At 42.7% G+C, this 23467-nt stretch overlaps 1 pseudogene; it reads left to right on the plus strand.

Annotated features, from left to right (window-relative positions):
- Positions 1 to 12312: 12312 nt before the first annotated feature.
- On the plus strand, positions 12313 to 22880 carry LOC115140632 (uncharacterized; annotated as a pseudogene).
- The last annotated feature ends 587 nt before the right edge of the window (positions 22881 to 23467 follow it).

The raw sequence follows: 23467 nt of genomic DNA on the forward strand, positions 1-23467 counted from the left end.
GCAGTGATTCAATATCAACAATGGGCAATAATCCCTACAATTTACAATTCAAGAGCTTTCCCTTGGGTTTCAATACATATATTATATTATGAATACCACAATATACTAAACAAAATTATACAAATAATAAGACAAATCAATAAATAGCATAATCGTAGTAAATGTCAAGTGACTTGACCTGACACATAACAGAAATGTTTATACAACAAAGTTCCATATCTTTTTTTATTTACAGAAATGTGGTTTAGCCTGTTACTTCAACCGTACCCAGAAACTATTTCTTTATTTGTATACATAAGTCCAAAACACACATCTGTCAATGACTGTAAGAAGAGAGAAAAACATTGATTAACCTTCTATTACAGACACATTTTAGAAATGTTATTTGCATAGCAAATTAACAAAATAGTAAAACATGATTTTTAACCTGATTTTCAAAACCTTTAAATTGAATTCAGAGAAATATATTATATTGTTCTCTGTAAAATGTTGATTGTATGAATCTGAAACTTGTTGATTGATTGAATCACTTATGCATCTCATTAATTATGTTGTTAGATGTAAAAATATATACATATAACTTTACCGGTCTTTATTTTGGCAAAATAACATGTGTTTCGGTGTCAGTGTCAATCATAGAGAGAAATGAGAACTCTAGATGGATATACAGTTGAAGTTGAAAGTTTACATACACCTTAGCCAAATACATTTAAACTCAGTTTTCCACAATTCCTGACATTTAGTCAGAGTAAAACTTCCCTGTCTTAGGTCATTTAGGATCACCACTTTATTTTAAGAATGTGAAATGTCAGAATAATAGTAGAGAGAATGATTTATTTCAGCTTTCATTTCTTTCATTACATTCCCAGTGGGTCAGAAGTTTACATGCACTCAATTAGTATTCGGTAGTATTTGTTTAACTTGGGTCAAACATTTTGGGTAGCCTTCCACAAGCTTCCCACAATAAGTTTGTGGTGAATTTTGGCCCATTTCTCCTGACAGAGCAGGTGTAACAGAGTCAGGTTTGTAGGCCTCCTTGCTTGCACATGCTTTTTCAGTTCTGCCTACAAATTTTCTATAGGATTTGAGGTCGGGCTTTGTGATGGCCATTCCAATACCTTGACTTTGTTGTCCTTTAGCCATTTTGCCACAACTTTGGAATTATGCTTGGGGTCATTGTCCATTTGGAAGACCCATTTGTGACCAAGTTTTGGGACCAACTTCCTGGCTGATGTCTTGAGATGTTGCTTCAATATATCCACAATTTTCCATCCTCATGATGCCATCTATTTTGTGAAGTGCACCAGGCCCTCCTGCAGCAAAGCACCATCACAACATAATCCTGCCACTCCCGTGCTTCACGGTTGGGATGGTGTTCTTCGGCTTACAAGCCCCCCCTTTTTCCTCCAAACATAATGATGATCATTATGCCCAAACAGTTATATTTTTGTTTCATCAGACCAGAGGACATTTCTCCAAAAGGTACGGTCTTTGTCCCCATGTGCAGTTGCAAACCGTAGTCTGGCTTTTTATGGCGGTTTTGGAGCAGTAGCTTCTTCCTTGCTGAGCAGCCTTTCATGATATGTTGATACAGGACTCGTTTTACTGTGGATATAGATACTTTTGTACCTGTTTCCTCCAGCATCTTCACAAGGTCCTTTGCTGTTGTTCTGGGATTGATTTGCACTTTTCGCACCAAAGTATGTTCATCTCTATGAGACAGAACGCGTCTCCTTCCTGAGCAGTATGACGGATGTGTGGTCATATGGTGTTTATACTTGCGTACTATTGTTTGTACAGATTAACGTGGTACCTTCAGGTGTTTGAACATTTCTCCCAAGGATGAACCAGACTTGTGGAGGTCTACAATTTTTTTTCTGAGGTCTTGGCTAATTTTATTTTGATATTCCCATGATGTCAAGCAAAGAGGGACTGCATTTTAAGGTAGGCCTTGAAATACATCCACAGCTACACCTCCAATTGACTCAAATTATGTCAATTAGCCTATCAGAAGCTTCTAAAGCCATGACATCATTGTCTGGAATTTTCCAAGCTGTTTAAAGGCACAGTCAACTTAGTGTATGTAAACTTCTGACCCACTGGATATGTGATACAATGAATTATAAGTGAAATAATCTGTCTGTAAACAATTGTTGGAAATTTACTTGTGTCATGCACAAAGTGGATGTCCTAACCGACTTGCCAAAACTAGTTTGTGACGCATCTTCCTCAAAAAATTTGTGGAGTGGTTGAAAAACAGGTTTGAATTACTCTAAGTGTATGTAAACTTCCAACTTGAACTGTAACTTGTTTTAGTATAGACATTGCCATTGAGGCCTTCCATCATTTGAAAGTACTCAACTAGATGGGGATTCCTATGCGCTGGGAGTGATCAGCAAATGATCAGAGAGCATTGTATTCTTCAAATTGGGTTGACTATGGTTTGTTATCCAAAGACTAAAGTATTATCCAGAAGCCAAGACCAAGATTTCTATCAGGACATTGGTCCCAAGATCCAGACAAGTTAAAGGGGATCTGCATCCTAGAACCAACTTCTCTGATTATAAACAGCAAATGTGGCATCGATATGAGTCAGAATTGATATCTGTTCTTCCTCACTTCATCTGACCTGAACTCGGCCCAAATTCCCCACTCCTCCCCAACTCACGGCTGCCCTGTTGTCTTTTACCAGACTGTGGCCCTTCTCCTTCCAATAGGATCCCTGATGTCTATCAATAACATATTCTGACAGATTGTAAACGTTCTACGTTCCCCTCTCTCCCTCAGTGACATGAGTAAGGAAATTTCAAATGTTCAAGTTTAGAAGTCAGAACCCATCAATCAGTCCCCACTTTTGAACATTATATAGACTTGGAAATTACTTATAAATGAACAAAAAATAAAACACGATTAACATGGGGTTGGAAGTAACAAGAACATTTCCCAGGACATAGACATATCTGATATGGGCAGAAAACGTACATTCTTGTTAATGTAACTGCACTGTCCAATTTACGGTAGATATTACAGTGAAATAATACCATGCTATTGATTGAGGAGAGTGCACAATTATTGTCACGCCCTGGCCGTAGTATTTTGTGTTTTCTTTATTATTTTGGTCAGGCCAGGGTGTGACATGGGTGATTTATGTGGTTTGTTTTGTCTAGGGGTTTTGTAGTTAATGGGATTGTGTTTAGTATAGTATTCTAGGTAAGTCTATGGTTGCCTAGAGTGGTTCTCAATAAGAGGCAGGTGTTTATCGTTGTCTGTGATTGGGAACCATATTTAGGCAGCCATATTCTTTGAGTATTTCGTGGGTGATTGTTCCTGATTGTTTGTTGCACCAGATAGGGCTGTTTCGGTTTTTCACGTTTCTTGTTTTTGTATATTGTTCGTATTTTTCATCTTTCATTACAGATGTATAAAGATAACCACGCTGCATTTTGGTCCTCCTCTCTTTCACCAGAAGAAAACCGTAACAATTATGAACTTGAAAATGTATTAATAAACCAATTAGGCACATTTGGACAGTCTTGATACAACATTTTTAACATATATGCAATGGTCCATTGGATCGGTCTGAAACTTTGCACATGCACTGCTGCCCTCTAGTGGCCAAAACTGTGCCTGGGCTGTATAAATACATTATGGCCTTTCTCTTGCATTTCAAAGATGATGGTACCCTATTCTCCTACATTCATTTCTCATTTCCAGAAACTTCAGTGTTTCCTTTCAAATGGTGTCAAGAAAATAGATATCCTTGCTTCAAGATCCTGAGCTACAGGCAGATTTAGGTATTTAGGTATTAGATTTAGGTATGTCATGTTAGGTGAAAATTGAAAAAAAAATGAAAAAAAGAAACGAGCAGCAGCACGACCAGGTGGACTGCGGACAGCAAGGAGTCATCAGGCCAGGTAGTCCTGAGGCATGGTCCTAGGGCTCAGGTCCTCAGAGAGACAGAAAGAAAGACAAAAAGAGAGAGAATTCGAGAGAGCATACTTAAATTCACACAGGACACCGGATAAGACAGGAAAAATACTCCAGATATAACAGACTGACCCTAGCCCCCCGTGTGGTGATAGAAATATGTAGGAAGAGGTAACATTCTAATAGTTCATTTCTATAACCCCATCAAACCTCTCAAATTAGCGCAGTTAGAAGGCAGTGGTTAGAGCATTGGAGTAGTAACCGAAAGGTTGATAGATCTAATCCCTGAGCTGACAAGGTAAGAATCTGTCGTTCTGCCCATGAACAAGGCAGTTAACCCACTGTTCCTAAGCCGTCATTGTAAATAAGAATTTGTTCTTAACTGACTTGCCTAGTTAAGAATAACAAATAGACAAACATTGGCAGAAGAATGTCCTCACTGAAGAGCTGTCATAGGATGCCACCATTCCAACCGATCAGTTCGTCAAATTTCTGCCCTTCTAGAGCTGCCCCGGTCAACTGTAAGTGCTGTTATTGTGAAGTGGAAAAGTCTAGGAGCAACAATGGCTCAGCCACAAAGTGGTAGGCCACACAAGCTGACAGCATGGGACCGCTGAGGAGTGTAGAGTGTAAAAATTGCAACACTCACTACAGTGTTGCACATTTTCTACGGAAGTTTACGTCAGCACAAGAACTATTCGTTGGGATCTTCATGAAATGGGTTTCCATGACCGAGCAGCTGCACACATGCGCAATGCCATTGGACTCTGGAGCAGTGGAAATGCGTTCTCTGGAGTGATGAATCACACTTCACCACATAGCAGTCCGATGGAATCTGGGTTTGGCGGATGCCAGGAGAACGCTACCTGCCCAAATGCATAGTGTCAACTGTAAAGTTTGGTGGAGGAGGAATAGTGGTCTGGGGATGTTTTTCACGGGTCTGGCTAGTCCCCTTAGTTCCAATGAAGGGAAATGTTAATGCTGCAGCTTATAATGACATTCTCGACTATTCCGTGCTTAATTGAGTATCTTACATGTGTGATTTAATGAAAGTTTGATTTTTATATCACTTTTTTAAATTTGCCGCGCTGCATTTTCCTTGTTTTTTGCCCAAGTGGGACGCAAACATCCCCTATCCTAAAGATTAACTCAGAAAGCGTTGAGACCTCGACACCATATTTTTTTCTGGGCTAAAAGCCCATTTGGTCAAACCTGTGCTCACCAAGTTTCGTCTTCGAAGTATTTTCCGTTTAGGAGAAATGGCCATGTCCGTTTGGTGATGTTTTGTCCATTTGCAATGAGCAGACAGTCGGCATCTGGTGGAATTTTCCGGAACAGCGGAAAAATGTCCAAACATGTATTTTATAAAATGGAATCCAAGTGTACGAGAGACTTTATTTGATGACGACCTGAGTCTGTTGGCCTATTTTAATAACACTCGCGGAAATCTATTAACCTCTCTGGGATATGTGGGACGCTAGCATCCCACCTGGCCAAAAGCCAGTGAAAATGCAGAGCGCCAAATTCAAATAAATTACTATAAAAATCAAACTTTCATGAAATCTCACACATGTAAGATACCAAATTAAAGCTACACTCCAGCCAACGTGTCAGATTTCAAAAAGGCTTTTCGGCGAATGAAAACGATGCTATTATCTGAGGATAGCACCTCCGTAAACAAAGAGAGAAAAGCATATTTCAACCCTGCAGGCGCGACACAAAACGCAGAAATAAAAATATCATTCATGCCTTACCTTTGACAAGTTTCTTTTGTTGGCACTCCAATATGTCCCATAAACATCACAAATGGTCCTTTTGTTCGATTAATTCCGTCGATATATATCCAGAATGTGCATTTATTTGGCGCGTTTGATCCAGAAAAACACTGGTTCCAAATTGTGCAACGTGACTACAAAATATCTCAAAAGTTACCTGTAAACTTTGCCAAAACATTTCAAACGACTTTTGTAATACAACTTTAGGTGTCTTTTAACGTAAATAATCGATAAAATTGAAGACTGGATGATCTGTGTTCAATACAGGAGGAAAACAAACTGTAGCATGCTTTCAGGTCATGCGCCTCTATCTAACAGTACACTTCAAGTTACCCTCGTTCAAGATGGCCGTACTTCTTCATTACACAAAGGAAAAACCTCAACCAATTTCTAATGACTGTTGACATCCAGTGGAAGCGATAGGAACTGCATGAAGGTCCCTTAAAAATCTGAATTCCCAATGAAAACACATTGAAAAGAGAGTGACCTCAAAAATAAAATCTGAACTGTTTGTCCTTGGGGTTTCGCCTGCTAAATAAGTTTTGTTATACTCACAGACATGATTCAAACAGTTTTAGAAACTTCAGAAGTGTTTTCTATCCAAATCTGCATTTCATCCGGACGTGAAAATACTGCACCCTGTCACCAAGAAGTTAAACTCTCTGGTATAAGTTTGAAGCTAGCGTCCCACTTCGACAACAGCCAGTGAAATTGCAGGGCGCCAAATTCAAAACAACAGAAATCCCATAATTAAAATTCCTCATACATACAAGTATTATCCACCATTTTAAAGATAAACTACTTGTAAATCCAACCACAGTGTCCGATTTCAAAAAGCCTTTACTGCGAAAGCACACCATGCGATTATGTTAAGTCAGCACCTAGTCACAGAAAACCATACAGCCTTTTTCCAGCCAAGGAGAGGGCTCTCAAGTCAGAAATAGTGATTAAATGAATCACTAACCTTTGATGATCTTCATCAGATGCTACTCATAGGACTTCATGTTACACAATACATGTATGTTTTGTTCGATAAAGTTCATATTTATATCCAAAAATCTCAGTTTACATTGGCGCTTTATGTTTAGAAATGCATTGTCTCAAACAAACATCCGGTGAAAGGGCAGAGAGCCACATCAAATTACAAAAATACTCATCATAAATATTGACACACAAAATACGAGTAAAGATACATTTCTCCTTAATCTAATTGCAGTGTCCAATTAACAGTAGCTATTACAGTGACAAAATACCATGCTATTGTTTGAGGAGAGCGCACAACAACAAAACACTTTTATAACAGCAACTGGTTTGATACATTCATCTCTAAACTTTGGACAAACACTTCTGCCATCTGGTGGCCAAAATCTAAATAAATTACAACTGGACTACTATCTGAAAGTGTGGCCTTTCACTTGCATTTGGAACAAAAAAAATGTGATTCTTTTTTTTGGGGGATGCATGTTTTTGTGTTTGTATTATCTTTTACCAGATCTAATGTGTTATTCTCCTACATTCATTTCACATTTACACAAACTACAAAGTGTTTCCTTTCAAATGGTATCAAGAAAACACATATAGTTGCTTCAGGTCCTGAGCTACAGGCAGTTAGATTTGCGTATATCATTTTAGGGGAAAATTGAAAAAAAAAGGGTCCGATCCTTAATAACAGACTCAAACACAATCACACAATAGGCTAAATACAGTTCGCTTCACAGCTTCCCCGGGAAAGATAACGTATTGTAGCAGCAAAATATGATGTGTTGAGGTGGTGCTTTGGGAGAATAGACAGACAGAATAGATAGGTAAGGGAGCAGTGGAGGCTGGTGGGAGGAGCTATAGGAGGACGGGCTCATTGTAATGGCTGGAATTGAATTAATGGAACGGAGTCAAACGTGGTTTCCATATGTTTGATACAGTTGAATGTGACATAAATTAGAATAATAAAAATAAGCTAGATGGAATTAAAAAAGTAAATTTGCAGAAATATAAAGGGAAGGCTCTCAAACACATTTACTCTACATGACAGATAAGCATGTCAGTTCTATGTAACACATTTCTATCTGACCGTCCTGCCCTCTGATTACAGCTAACATGCTGTGAATGTGGGCTGTTAAATTGCTAAAGACTGTCACTTGCTGCCAGTGTGATTGGCTACCATATAAAACACCTGGGGAGGGCCACATGAGACATCAATTACTGTGTTATAGTGGTATAGTTTACAGCCCTTGGTTGTTTCAAATCAAATTTATTTATATAGCCCTTCGTACATCAGCTGATATCTCAAAGTGCTGTACAGAAACCCAGCCTAAAACCCCAAACAGCAAGCAATGCAAGTGTAAAAGCACGGTGGCTAGGAAAAACTCCCTAGAAAGGCCAAAACCTAGGAAGAAACCTAGAGAGGAACCAGGCTATGTGGGGTGGCCAGTCCTCTTCTGGCTGTGCCGGGTGGAGATTATAACAGAACATGGCCAAGATGTTAAAATGTTCATAAATGACCAGCATGGTCGAATAATAATAAGGCAGAACAGTTGAAACTGGAGCAGCAGCACGGCCAGGTGGACTGGGGACAGCAAGGAGTCATCATGTCAGGTAGTCCTGGGGCATGGTCCTAGGGCTCAGGTCAGTTGAAACTGGAGCAGCAGCATGGCCAGGTGGACTGGGGACAGCAAGGAGTCATCATGTCAGGTAGTCCTGGGGCATGGTCCAAGGGCTCAGGTCCTCCGAGAGAGAGAAAGAAAGAGAGGAGGAGAGAATTAGAGAACGCACACTTAGATTCACACAGGACACCGAATAGGATAGGAGAAGTACTCCAGATATAACAAACTGACCCTAGCCCCCCGAGCACATAAACTACTGCAGCATAAATATTGGAGGCTGAGACAGGAGGGGTAAGGAGACACTGTGGCCCCATCCGAGGACACCCCCGGACAGGGCCAAACAGGAAGGATATAACCCCACCCACTTTGCCAAAGCACAGCCCCCACACCACTAGAGGGATATCTTCAACCACCAACTTACCATCCTGAGACAAGGCTGAGTATAGCCCACAAAGATCTCCGCCATGGCACAACCCAAGGGGGGGGGGCGCCAACCCAGACAGGATGACCACATCAGTGAATCAACCCACTCAGGTGACGCACCCCTTCCAGGGACGGCATGAGAGAGCCCCAGTAAGCCAATGACTCAGCCCCTGTAATAGGGTTAGAGGCAGAGAATCCCAGTGGAAAGAGGGGAACCGGCCAGGCAGAGACAGCAAGGGCGGTTCGTTGCTCCAGAGCCTTTCCGTTCACCTTCCCACTCCTGGACCAGACTACACTCAATCATATGACCCACTGAAGAGATGAGTCTTCAGTAAAGACTTAAAGGTTGAGACCGAGTTTGCGTCTCTGACATGGGTAGGCAGACCATTCCATAAAAATTGAGCTCTATAGGAGAAAGCCCTGCCTCCAGCTGTTTGCTTAGAAATTCTAGGGACAATTAGGAGGCCTGCGTCTTGTGACCGTAGCGTACGTGTAGGTATGTACGGCAGGACCAAATCAGAGAGATAGGTAGGAGCAAGCCCATGTAATGCTTTGTAGGTTAGCAGTAAAACCTTGAAATCAGCCCTCGCTTTGACAGAAAGCCAGTGTAGAGAGGCTAGCACTGGAGTAATATGATCAAATTTTTGGGTTCTAGTCAGGATTCTAGCAGCCGTATTTAGCACCAACTGAAGTTTATTTAGTGCTTTATCCGGGTAGCCGGAAAGTAGAGCATTGCAGTAGTCTAACCTAGAAGTGACAAAAGCATGGATTAATTTTTCTGCATCATTTTTGGACAGAAAGTTTCAGATTTTTGCAATGTTACGTAGATGGAAAAAAGCTGTCCTTGAAATGGTCTTGATATGTTCTTCAAAAGAGAGATCAGGGTCCAGAGCAACGCCGAGGTCCTTCACAGTTTTATTTGAGACGACTGTACAACCATTAAGATTAATTGTCAGATTCAACAGAAGATCTCTTTGTTTCTTGGGACCTAGAACAAGCATCTCTGTTTTGTCCGAGTTTAAAAGTAGAAAGTTTGCAGCCATCCACTTCCTTATGTCTGAAACACATGCTTCTAACAAGGGCAATTTTGGGGCTTCACCATGTTTCATTGAAATGTACAGCTGTGTGTCATCCGCATAGCAGTGAAAGTTAACATTATGTTTTCGAATAACATCCCCAAGAGGTAAAATATATAGTGAAAACAATAGTGGTCCTAAAACGGAACCTTGAGGAACACCGAAATTTACAGTTGATTTGTCAGAGGACAAACCATTCACAGAGACAAACTGATATCTTTCCGACAGATAAGATCTAAACCAGGCCAGAACTTGTCCGTGTAGACCAATTTGGGTTTCCAATCTCTCCAAAAGAATGTGGTGATCGATGGTATCAAAAGCAGCACTAAGGTCTAGGAGCACGAGGACAGATGCAGAGCCTTGGTCCGATGCCATTAAAATGTCATTTACCACCTTCACATGTGCCGTCTCAGTGCTATGATGGGGTCTAAAACCAGACTGAAGCATTTCGTATACATTGTTTGTCTTCAGGAAGGCAGTAAGTTGCTGCGCAACAGCCTTTTCTAAAAAATTTGAGAGGAATGGAAGATTGGGTCAAGGTTTGGCTTTTTCAAGAGAGGCTTTATTACTGCCACTTTTAGTGAGTTTGGTACACATCCGGTGGATAGAGAGCGGTTTATTATGTTCAACATAGGAGGGCCAAGCACAGGAAGCAGCTCTTTCAGTAGTTTAGTTGGAATAGGGTCCAGTATGCATCTTGAAGGTTTAGAGGCCATGATTTATTTTCATCATTGTGTCAAGAGATATAGTACTAAAACACTTGAGCGTCTCTCTTGATCCTAGGTCCTGGGAGAGTTGTGCAGACTCAGGACAACTGAGCTTTGAAGGAATACGCAGATTTAAAGAGGAGTCCGTCATTTGCTGTCTAATAATCATAAACTTTTCCTCAAAGAAGTTCATGAATTTATCACTGCTAAAGTGAAAGTCATCCTCTCTTGGGGAATGCTGCTTTTTAGTTATCTTTGTGACAGTATCAAAAAGGAATTTCGGATTGTTCTTATTTTCCTCAATTAAGTTAGAAAAATAGGATGATCGCTCGATCATCAGTAAGGGCTCTTCGGTACTGCACAGTACTGTCTTTCCAAGCTAGTTGGAAGACTTCCAGTTTGGTGTGGCGCCATTTCCGTTCCAATTTTCTGGAAGCTTGCTTCAGAGCTCGGGTATTTTCTGTGTACCAGGGAGCTAGTTTCTTATGACAAATGTTTTTAGTTTTTAGGGGTGCAACTGCATCTAGGGTATTGCGCAAGGTTAAATTGAGTTCCTCAGTTAGGTGGTTAACTGATTTTTGTCCTCTGGCGTCCTTAGGTAGACAGAGGGAATCTGGAAGGACATCAAGGAATCTTTGTGTTGTCTGTGAATTTTTGATGTTCCTTGGTTGGGGTCTGAGCAGATTATTTGTTGCAATTGCAAACGTAATAAAATAGTGGTCCGATAGTCCAGGATTATGAGGAAAAACAATTAAGATCCACAACATTTATTCCATGGGACAAAACTAGGTCCAGCGTATGACTGTGACAGTGAGTGGGTCCAGAGACATGTTGGACAAAACCCATTGAGTCGATGATGGCTCCGAAAGCCTTTTGGAGTGGGTCTGTGGACTTTTCCATGTAAATATTAAAGTCACCAAAGATTATAATATTATCTGCTATGACTACAAGGTCCGATAGGAATTCAGGGAACTCAGTGAGGAACGCTGTACATGGCCCAGGAGGCCTGTAAACAGTAGCTATAAAAAGTGATTGAGTAGGCTGCATAGATTTCATGACTAGAAGCTCAAAAGACGAAAATGTCTTTTTTTTTTTTGTAAATTGAAATTTGCTATCGTAAATGTTAGCAACACCTCCGCCTTTGCGGGATGCACGGGGGATATGGTCACTAGTCTAGCCAGGAGGTGAGGCCTCATTTTAACACAGTAAATTCATCAGGCTTAAGCCATGTTTTAGTCAGGCCAATCACATCAAGGTTGTTTGACAGTGGTGGGCCACCTACAGGCCAAAGCTCCCTTTTGATTTGGCATGATGCATGTTTTTGAATGTTTGTAAGTCTTCTGAGCTTTTCTTATGCGGTGTACTTGTTACATCTATAAATATTAATGAGTTATATGTTTTTGTATTATCTTAGTGTGACATGGATTTCGCTAGCTGTTCCAGTCTCTGGTCTGTTCCAGAGTCCTAGTTCCAAGTCCAGTTCACATCCAGGTTAGTGCTACCTAATTTATTTTTTGTTTAACCAGGTAGGCCAGTTGAGAACAAGTTCTTATTTAGAACTGCGACCTGACCAAGATCGAGCAAAGCAATGTGACAAAAACAACAGTTGTACATAAACAAATGTACAGTCAATAACACAATAGAAAAATACATGTATATATTTATTGTGCAAATGTAGGGAGGTAGGCAATAAATAGGCCATAGAGGTGAAGTAATTACAATTTAGCATGAATAACACTGGCATGATAGATGTGTAGATGATGTGCAAGTAGAGATACTGGGGTGCAAGAGGGTAAGTAATAATATGAGGGTGAGGTAGTTGGGTGTGCTGTTTACAGATTGGCTGTGTACATTGCTTTGTAAGATCTGGATCTGTAAGACTCCAGCTTCAGAGATTTTTGCAATTTGTTCCAGTCAAGGATTGGAAGGATAGTCAGCCAACAAGAGCGTACAGGTCGCAGTGGTGGGTAGTGTATATGGGGCAAAACGGGTGGCACTGTGATAGACTGCATCCAATTTGCTGAGTAGTGTTGGAGGCTATTTTGTAAATGATGTCGCTGAAGTCAAGGACTGGAAGGATATTCAGTTTTATGAGGGTATGTTTTGCAGCATGAGTGAAGGAGGCATTGTTGTGAAACAGGAATTTGATTCTAGATTTAACTTTGGATTGGAGTTGCTTAATGTGAGTCTGGAAGGAGAGTAGTCTAACCTGACACCTAGGTAGTTGTCAACATATTCTAGGTCAGAACTGTCCAGAGTAGTGATGCTATTCGGGCGGGAAGGTGCAAGCAGAAATCTGTTGAAGAGCATGCACTTAGTTTTACTAGCATTTAAAAGCAGTTGGAGGCCACGGAAGGAGTGTTGTATGGCGTTGAAGCTCGTTTTTGGAGGTTTGTTAGCACAGTGTCCAAAGAAGTGCCAGAAGTATACAGAATGGTGTCATCGGCATAGAGGTGGATTAGAGAATCACCAGCAGCAAGAGCGGCATCATTGCTATATACAGAAAAAAGAGTTGTCCTGAGAACTGAACCCTGTGAAACCCCCATAGAGACTGCCAGAGGTCCGGACAACAGGCCCTCAGATTTGACACACTTAACTCTATCTGAGAAGTAGTTGGTGAGGCAGTCATTTGAGAAGCCAGAGCTATTGAGTCTGCCAATAAGAATGCGGTGATTGACAGTCGAAAGCCTTGGCCAGGTTGAATACGGCCGCACAGTATTGTCTTTATTTGATGGTGGTTATGATATCGTTTAGGACCTTGAGCATGGCTGAGGTGCACCCATGACCAGCTTGGAAACCAGATTGCATAGTGAAGGGACTGTGGGATTTGAAATGGTTGGTGATCTGTTTGGCTTTTGATTTTTTTTTTAAAGGCAGGACCGGATGGATATAGGTCTATAACAGTTTTTCTTCGAGTGTCTCCACCTTTTAAGTGGGGGATGACCGCGGCAGCGTTCCAAACTTTGGTGATCTCAGACAATACCAAGGAGGTTGAATAGGGGTTGTAACAATTTTGGCAGATAATTTGAGGTCCATATTGTTTGGCCCAGCTGATTCGTAGGGATGCAGAATTTGCAGCTCTTTCATAACATCGGCTGTCTGGTTTTGGGTGGAGGAGAAGTGGGTGGGGGTTTGGGCAAGTTGCTGCAGGGGGTGCTGAGGTGTTGGCCGAGGTAGGGGTTGCCAGGTGGAAAGCATGGCCAGCTGTAGAAAAATGCATATTGAAAGTATCAATAATTGTAGTTTTATCGGTGGTGAGTGTTTCCTATCCTCAAGTGCAGTGGGAGGAGGTGCTCTTATTCTCCATTGACCTTAGTGTCCCAGATCTTTTGGGAGATAGTGCTACAAGAAGCCAATTTCTGTTTGAAAAAGCTAGCCTTAGCGTTTCTAAACGACTGAGTATATTGGTTCCTGACTTCCCTGAAAAGTTGCATATCGCGGGGGCTATGCGACGCTAGCCACCCCCCCCCCCCCCACGTTAAGTCTGGGGTGAACTAAGGGTTATATCGGGTCTTAGTTCTACATTTTTAGAATTGGGGCATGCTTATTTAAGATGGTGAGGAAAGCACTTTTGAAGAGCACCCAGGCATCCTCCACTGACGGGATGAGGTCAATATCCTTCCAGGATACCCGGGCCAGGTCAATTAGAAAGGCCTGCTCGCTGAAGTGTTTTAGGGAGTGTTTGACAGTGAGGGGTTTTTGTTTGAATGTGGACCCACTACGGGCAATGAGGCAGTGATCACTGAGATCCTGGTTGAAGACAGTAGAGGTGTATTTAGAGGGCAAGTTGGTAAGGATTATATCTAAGAGGGTTCCCGTGTTCACGGGTTTGGGATTGTACCTGGTAGGTTGATTGATAATTTGTGAGATTGAGGGCATCTAGCTTAGATTGTTGGATGGCTGGGATGTTAAGCATGTCCCAGCTAAGGTCACCTAACCGTACAAACTCTGAAGATAGATGGTGGGGGGGTGATAAATTCACATATAGTGTCCAGGGACCAGCTTCGGGCAGAAGGGGGTCTAACAAGCAGCAACGGTGAGAAACTTGTTTCTGGAAATGTGTTTGTTTTTTAAGTAGAAGCTTGACTTGTTTGGGCACAGACCTGGATAGCCTGCATAGTTCTGTCATGCTAGCTCTGTAGTAGATTGCAACTCTGCTCCCTTTGGCAGTTCTATCTTGTCGGAAATGTTATAGTTAGGGATGGACATTGGTGGCCTTCCTAAGCCAGGATTCAGACACGGCTAGGACGTGTGTTACGGAGTGTGCTAAAGCACTGAATAAATCAACTTGAGGCTTCTAATGTTAACATGCATGAAACAATGCTTTTACGGTTACAGAAGTCAACCAATGAGAGTGCCTGGGGAATGGGAGTGATGCTGGGAGCTGCAGGGCCTTCTTGGTTAACCTCTACATCACCGGAGGAGTAGGATAAAAGTATGGCTGAAGGCCAAAAGAACTGGTCGTCTAGTGCTTTCTGAACAGAGTAAAAGGAGCAGATTTCTAGGTGTGGTAGAATAGATTCAAGGCATAATGTACCGACAAGGGTGTGGTAGGATGTGAGTACAGTGGAGGTAAGCCTAGTCATTGAGTGACGATGAGAGGTTTTGTCTCTACATGCTCCTTTTAAGCCAGGTGAGGTCACTGCATGTGTGGGGGGTGGAACAAAAGGGCTAGCTAAGGCATAATGAGCAGGGCTGGAGGCTCTCCAGTGAAATAAGACTAACCAAAACAGCAGTAGACAAGCCATCTTGAAAATAGGGAGAGGTATGTGTAGCCGAGTGATCGTAGGGTCCAGTGAGTAACTAGGTGACCTGGAGGCATGGCAATTTCAGACAGCTAGCAGATGGGCCTCGGATGTCACAACGGGAGAGTCTGAAGTAACCCCCTCAGACGGTTACATCGGCAGACCAGTCGTGATGGATCGGCGGGGCTCCGTGTCGGCAGCAAATGGTCCAAGTCAATTGGCTAAATTTATTGAACCCCAGGAATTGTCTGGATCTCTTCGGCTAGCCGGGAGATGGGGCCTAGCTTGAGGCTGTGTCGCTTGCTTCAGGACAGACGTTAGCCAGGAGTAGCCACTCGGATAGCAGCTAGCTGCGATGATCCAGAGTAAAAGTTCAGAGCTTGCAGTAGGAATCCGTAGATGTAGTAGAGAAAAAGCCGTCTGATATGCTCTGGTTTGATATCGAAGATGTCTGAGTCAATGGTGATGACCGCTAGCAGTGGCTAACTGACTACTAGCCGTTAGCTGGCTAGCTTCTGAATGGGGTTCCAGTTCTCAAGTATAAAAAAAAAATATTAGATCCATACCACATTGGGTGAGATGGGTTGCAGGGGAGCATGTTCAGTCTGTAGATTGAGATTAAAAATATATGCAAAGAAAAAATGAGACACGGGACAAGACAGAAAGAACAGATATCTGACTGCTACCCCAAATTATCTAAGTTGTATAATTTTTGACTGTACTGCATCTGTACCTACTTAACACTGATCAATATGACTTACTGGCACCTTCTCTCCAAACAGATGGTGGTTTGAGGTCTGAGTGCCTTTGGAATATCATGAGGCTAACATTGGACGAAGCTCTGGCTGTGGGGAGCCAGCTAGAAATTGCTGCCATCAGTGAGTAGATTCTCCATGTTTATGTGAACGTTACTCTCAAATCTGCTCTGCTCTTATCAACCACTGTGCTTTCAGATGGCACTGACATTATACCGTTGTCGCCCACCTTGGCTGCCCAGTGTGGATACAGCATGGACTCTGACCCTTGGGGGAACACAAAAGTCTTTGTGTCCTTGTTGGGCTGTTATGTTGACAACCAGGTAAATCTTAAAGGGACATTGAAGTTCACAAATGACAACTTGAGGGGTTTCTTGATCTGGTTATCTGGTGTCTGTTTTAACTCCTTGAATCACTAATGCGTATTCATTTAGGGAAATGTCAAAAGCTCTTGCAGCACTACCAGCGTTCTAGGTATTCAACCCCTGTTTCAGCCAGTTATGTTTAGTGCATAATGAACTTGACCCAGTACAAAATTTGTTCCATAGGCGGATGAGACATTTAACCTTGGCCTGCGATTCCAAATGTATGGCGATGGCCTGTCAAAGAAGGTCCAGCATGACGTGACCGAGACATGCAGCTACTCCCGCTGGGCGTCCCGGGAAATTCTCTGTGACAGGAACTACATGGAGGTGAGGCAATCCTGATCATCCCTAGATTTTCAGGTGGCCATATCAATACATGGCTTTACAGTACATTTGGATTGGGGGGGTGCTGGCAGGCAATGGTTGGGTTTAGAATTTACTGAGCACGCTTTGGTGACTTGCTCTGTCCCTTAGGTGTCAACCCTCATGGTCACTCCAGAAGTCCCAGTCACCATGGATGGCCAGAAAGTTCAAGAGACCTGGCAGGATGCCATCCCTGATGTATGTCTCATGAATAGATTTAGTTTTTATACAGCTGGCAAGAATGACTTGTCTGAACTGAGTTGCTATTTCCCCTTGACAGGCCGTTGCGCCAAACAGCATCTGGAAGATGACATTTCACACCCCTGACTCGAAGGTCATGGTGCTGAAGGATGCTCACCAAGCTGGCTACGGTGCAATGACTACCCCAACAAGACTGGTGTTGCGAAGCCCCTACAACATGCCGGAAACCTACACTGAAGAAGTGAGCCTCTGCCCAAGCATCTTCTGCATCCTGGTGTATCACTTCCCTGTTAGCATGGCAGACATTTATTAGCTAGAATATGCCTGTCATGTAGAAGGATAATTTTCCTTCTCTCCCCAGGTGGCAGGAGTTCCCATGGAGGTCTTCAGTGTGTCCACTTACTACAAGCAGGTTCGCAGGCTGGCCATCATAGTTTTGGCTGCTGCCTGTCCTACAGGTCTGTGTATATGCTTTTTAAATGGGACTCTCACTATGTTTTCATTCCTGCTTGGAGTACTGCTGTAGCATAGGGGTTTTGTCCCAGCTTCATTTACCACACCTGACTAAACTGATTGGTGAACTCCCTGGATTAACAGTATTGGCAGGTTCACCACTGAGCTGGGGCAACTTAGCATTGAGGATCACTAATCAATGTGCCTATGGAACTGCTCATTTGCTTCCTCTGCAGGTGGCTTGGTCTTCACTGATGAGGTGATCACCTGGTACGTGCCTCACCGCATCCCCCTGATGATCTCTAGCGCCTTCAAGATCCTGGAGACTCACATGGGCATCGATGGCCAGAGGTTGGACAAAACCATGATGGCCATCAGACGCTACAAGCTGTCAATCACAGAGTCTCATGTTGTCATTGAGCTTCCTGTGGGGTCACCTGATGGCTACTACAAGGTCTGACATGACTTACATTTTCATTACGGCACAACTAATAATTTGCAATGGTTAATTAGCATTTTGGACTAGTCCCTTTCAGTCAATTTTCATCTGTTTGGTGCCCACTGAACACAACCCTCTTAAGATGACATTATTTACCTGATTTGTAATTACTTCATTCTGAGTGCAGAGTCACGCCCCAGATTATTCATACCACATAACCTACACTGTTGAACCCATGCTTGAGTTGCTGTGGAGGGCAGAAGACACACAGGCTGACACACGATATAAAGTCCTCTTTCCCATCACTACCCCTCTGATGCCCAGACCTCCACATGTTACTGAAAGTAGGTCTGCTTCACTTGTAGTAAAGGCAGGCTGTATAGTGCTAAACTGTTTCCCAATGTCTAGTCTAATCTTGCTGGTCCCTAATACAAAAATGATGACACGGATGTAGAATATGGCATGTTGGCTCTAATTCAATTACTCTCTGCAATGTTTGTGCATTAACACACCCCATTAAACTGAGCTGTTTAACCCATGTTTGCCTCTACCCGTTGTCTTCTAGACAGAGTTCCTGAGCAGAAGGTGTTCAACGTCCTCTTATAGGGACCTTCCTCCATGATGTGTCGCTGCTGAACATTACTTTCACTACTGGGGTGCTGACTGTCACGGAGTGCAATGCCAGAGGCTTTGACTTTCAGGAGCACCGCTTCGCCAACAGCTCAAAGACCTTCTCGCTACAAGTGCCCTTCTCAGATGAAGTTGTCCTGAAACATGTAGGTCCCTTTGGTCAAATCAATTGTAGAATGTTGTAAATATATTTATGCCAGTATAAATCTCGTGAAGTAACATTTTGGGATTTTCAGTTTAGAGTACTTGAACAGATGACATGCAGAACACTACCAACACGTAATGCTCTTTTTTTTCTCCACAATCTACAGAACCCTAATCCCTTGACAACTGTCTACTTCCTCCCTCTGGTCTTCGGTCTGCTCATCCTGCCTGAACAAATCCCATTCCCTCACCCTGCAGAGCTGGAGGCCTCCCTGGAAGATGTTGGTAAGGCCACTTGGGTTAAATCTCCTCTAGCTCCCTTCAGTAGAATGACTCAAGGATGTTGGGCATCATATTACATGCACCCAGCCAGGTGCTTCAGATCAACTAAAGGATTAGATTATTTGTCATGACAGAACTGAATTTAAGCTTTACCCCTTTAGTTCTTCCCACTGGATTCTGTGACCAGGACAATTTCTAAATTTCTGTCAAATATGGGAGCCAAGGGGATAACTTCCAGATCATGATGCTTCATGCTGGTTCATGGAGGGAGCTAGACACTGAGCTGTATAGTCTCACTGACAACAACACTCACGTCAGTATCGTAGTGCCGTACACCGCTCCTGATACAGTTTTTGAGGTATGAGGTGTCTGCTCATGTTTACTTGTATGTAGCTCTAATACCACTACACTACCCTTGCAAGCCAAACTTGTGTAACAATGGTGACGCATGGGGATCAGCCAACTTTTTATTTAACTACCTAATAAGCCAGGGGTTGTCAGACTTTTGCCCCAGTTTCCAGATTTGTACATTTCCACGTTGTCTTAATGTAACATGTTTTGAAGTTTAGCTTACTTGGGGCCAATTAGCAGTGACTGTTCCTGACCATCAGTTTAATCTTGTCCAGCTGCTAAATCGTACTTGCCTACCCCTGAATGATTTTTAATTTTTTTAAGATGGTGCAGTCTGACTCTATCAGAGCCAGAGTAGACTTGTTGCTCTTGGAGACCCTAACATGTGGCAACTCAACGACCTCTCGCTTGCCTTCTACTTCCCCTTGACCATGACTGGTTTGTTTTCAATTTTAAGTCATATGCTTTATACTTGATTAAGACTGTTAGAAAGTTAAAGAGCTGATTTAAATATTACAAGAACAGCATGTTGACTTGGGTAAGGGTGTACTACCTTTTCTACACTTGCTTTGTTGAACACTTTGCTTTTTATTTCAGAGTGCTACCCCGATGGCACAGTGACTGCACTGGCAGTGAAGGTGGAATCTGTTCGCAACCTAAACCCCAAATACCTGACCTTGAGTGACCAGTCATGTAAACCGGTCTTCAGCAATGACCGCTTTGCCTTCTTCTCCTTCAGCCTCAACTCCTGTGGCACCACCAGAACAGTGAGACCGTTTCTGGGCCCATAGTTGTAAAGTGTCTCAGATTAGGAGTGCTGAGCTGTGACCCGGTTTTTAATTGCAGGGGGTATTTGGGCCTATGTTAGCATTCCTGCACTGACACAGGCCCAGTTGTCTAGACTTTACCTTTCTGTACTGTAAATGACTTGTCTAATACTGTACATGTACTGACAAGTTTACAGCTCTAATAGGCCTCCCCTCTTTGTAGTTCTTCGACAATGTCATGGTGTACAAGAATGAAATCGCCATGCATCACAGCATGGGCAAACATCAAAGTAGGAAAGGTCTAATCAATCCAGACTATCAGTAAGAATGTGCCACTATGATGTGACCACCCCTCAGTCATATGCATATCCCTCACTGGTTTGACTGCTTCTTTCAGGCACACAGTCTCCTGCTACTACCTAGTCAATTTCACTGAGACCATGGCATTCCGTACTAGGCCAAGGAACAGCGACCCCAAGGCTGATCCTGGAGTGGGACAACTAGTGGTCCAAATGAGACTAGCCCCGGGTAAAACTAGACTAGTGGGGGGGGTAGAAGTTGTGAACAGTTTCCCTATTCCCTGAAAGTGATGTAAAAATATTTTTGATAATTCATTAACATCTAATCACATGGCTACCCTGACTTTTTGCATATCCCCCCCTTTACACTGCTGCTATATCTATGCATCGTCACTTTAATAACTCTACCTACTTGTACATATTACATCGACTAACCGATGCCCCTGTACATTGACTCTGTACCTGTATATAGCCTCGCTGCTATTTTACTGCTGCTCTTTAATTATTTGGTACTTTTATTTATTTTGTAGTTATTTTTAAAACTGCATTTTAAGTATTTGCAAGGTCTACACCTCTTGGCGCATGTGACAATTCTATTTATCTGTTTTCAGAGGTGTCTTATGACTTATTCTACCAAACTGAGGACTACCCAGTGGTGAAGTACTTGCAACAGCCTCTGTATTTTGAAGTGGAGCTGATGCGGTCTACTGACCCTCTGATTGCACTGGTCTTGGAGAACTGCTGGGCAACTCTACATGAGGACAGGACCACTCTACCTAGCTGGGACCTCATTGTGGACCGGTAGCTAGCATGACTTTTGATATACAAACTTTGAGACTTGTCTTGGGCAGGATAACCAAGTGACATGACTAGGGTTGCAGTTACTAGGATTTAAACATTAAGGGTCTACTTGTCTTAATTTCTTGTTGCCAGCAGTTTGCTTGTCTGCACACTGGGCAAAAAAAGTAAACGTCCCATTTTCAGGACCCTGTCTTTCAAAGAATTTGTAAAAATCCAAATAACTTCACAGATCTTCATTGCAAAGGGTTTAAACACTTTCCCCTGCTTGTTCATTGAACCCTAATCTATTAGTGAACATGCACCAATGAAAGGGTTAAGACGCTTACAAATGTTAGACAATTAAGGTGACCATTATGAAAACGTTGGCCACTAGAGGCCTTTCTACTGACTCTGGAAAAACACCAAAAGAAAGATTCCCAGGGTCCCTGCTCATCTGCGTGAACGTGCCTTAGGTGTGCTGCAAGGAGGCATGAGGACTGCAAACATGGCCAGGGCAATAAATTGCGGCGTCCGTACTGTGAGATGCCTAAGACGGCGCTACAGGACAGACAGCTGAATGTCCTCGCAGTGGCAGACCACGTGTAACACCTACACAGGATTAGTACATCCGACCATCACCCCTGCGGGACAGGATGGCAACCACTGCCCACTACCACTCCCTCATGTGGTACCCTTCCTGCAGGCTCACCCTGACATGAACATGCCATACTGCTCGTTCTGTGCATGATTTCCTGCAAGACAGGAATGTCAGTTCTGCCATGGCCAGCAACGAGGACGGATCCCATTGAGAACATCTGGGACCTGTTGGATCGGCGGGTGAGGGCTAGGGCCCCCCCCCTTTGTTTAAGGACACGCTACTCCATTTCTGTTAGTCACATGTCTGTGGAACTTGTTCAGTTTGTCTCGGTTGTTGAATCTTATGTTCATACAAATATTTACATGTTAAGTTTGCTGAAAATAAATGCAGTTGACAGTGAGGACATTTCATTTATTTTATTTTTATATGAACCTGACAACTCACCCTGAATTCTTGCTGCTATATCAATCTCCAATCATTGTGGGGGATGGCCTATGGCTGGAGTGATGTGGATGGGTAGCCAGGCTAAAAATGATTAGAACCCAGGGTCAGTCACTACACACCAAACCGGGAGAGACTACTTGAACTTAACCAAGAAATGTGTTCTGTTTCCAAACATTTAAAGCAAATGTATTCTCTTTCTCCCCTCAGTTGTAGCGGTCATCAAGATTCTCACATCATAGTCTTCCATCCAGTTGTTGCAGACGCCAGGGTTCATATACCCGCTCACGTCAAACGCTTCTCAGTCAAGATGTTCACCTTCACCACAGATGAGGCATTCCTGAAAGAACAGGTAATTAAGACCAGTTGCTCTGAAGGGCCTACGTTCTTTGTGACGCTAGCTTGAGTAATAAAAAAAATATATATATATAAAACAGACTCCTCTCCATAGATCTTTGTTCATTGTGATGCAGACCTCTGCGACACCACCAAACCTGATGGCATCTGCTCTGGCCAGTGTGTAAGCCCCCTTAGGAACACAAAGCCTCTCAAACCAACTGGCTCAAGAAGAGGTATGTTCATAAGTTAACCCCCCCCCACATTAGTATGAACTTCGTCCTGTCCTCCTGACCCTTTGTATGATCTTGTTCTAGCTCGCAGAGCTGCAGACATCAGCCAGCATCAGATCTCATCTAGACCTATTCTACTGTCTGACTCATCCAACTTTGTTTAGAAAATGTAATAAAAGTGTTCCATTTATTTGTTTATGCTTCATTGTACAATTTTAAATCAATTCTGATTGGTTTAGTCAGCACCTTAACTAATTTCTTTCAAACTCTAACGTGGCGCTGAGTAATGAGCTAGCTAGTCCAGGGATAACTTGACAAATGGTGTGCCCCCTCAACAGAAGTTGTTGGGACACTGACACTTGGTCATGGCAGTCAATAAAGTAATACAATTGTATTAACATTTTAACACTGGTTCAACTCTTTACAACATTTCAGGACCAGTACTAACACAATACCTAAATATTCTAATAACTAAGACTTGACAGTCTTGGTGACCCAGGTACATGGCATCAAGGCCTTCTCCCATGCACTGTAAGGCTTTGTCTCAAAGTGGTGCACAACAGTATTCCCACTGGAAGTAGGAGGGTTGCCCCTTTCACATTGCCAATGCATCCTGTGACAAACTAACCAGGGGAATGAAGTGTGTACATTTCCCATTGGCTTCTGACATTATGCCAAATATTTGACAACTTTCTCTTGCAATGTAAATCCCTTGCTACTTAAATTTCCAGGTGTTTTTAAATGGGCACTGCACCTGTTGACTTTGCTTTCTTTGGG

The sequence above is a fragment of the Oncorhynchus nerka genome, linkage group LG13 (assembly GCF_034236695.1).
Source record: "Oncorhynchus nerka isolate Pitt River linkage group LG13, Oner_Uvic_2.0, whole genome shotgun sequence".
In the NCBI taxonomy this organism is placed as follows: domain Eukaryota; kingdom Metazoa; phylum Chordata; class Actinopteri; order Salmoniformes; family Salmonidae; genus Oncorhynchus; species Oncorhynchus nerka.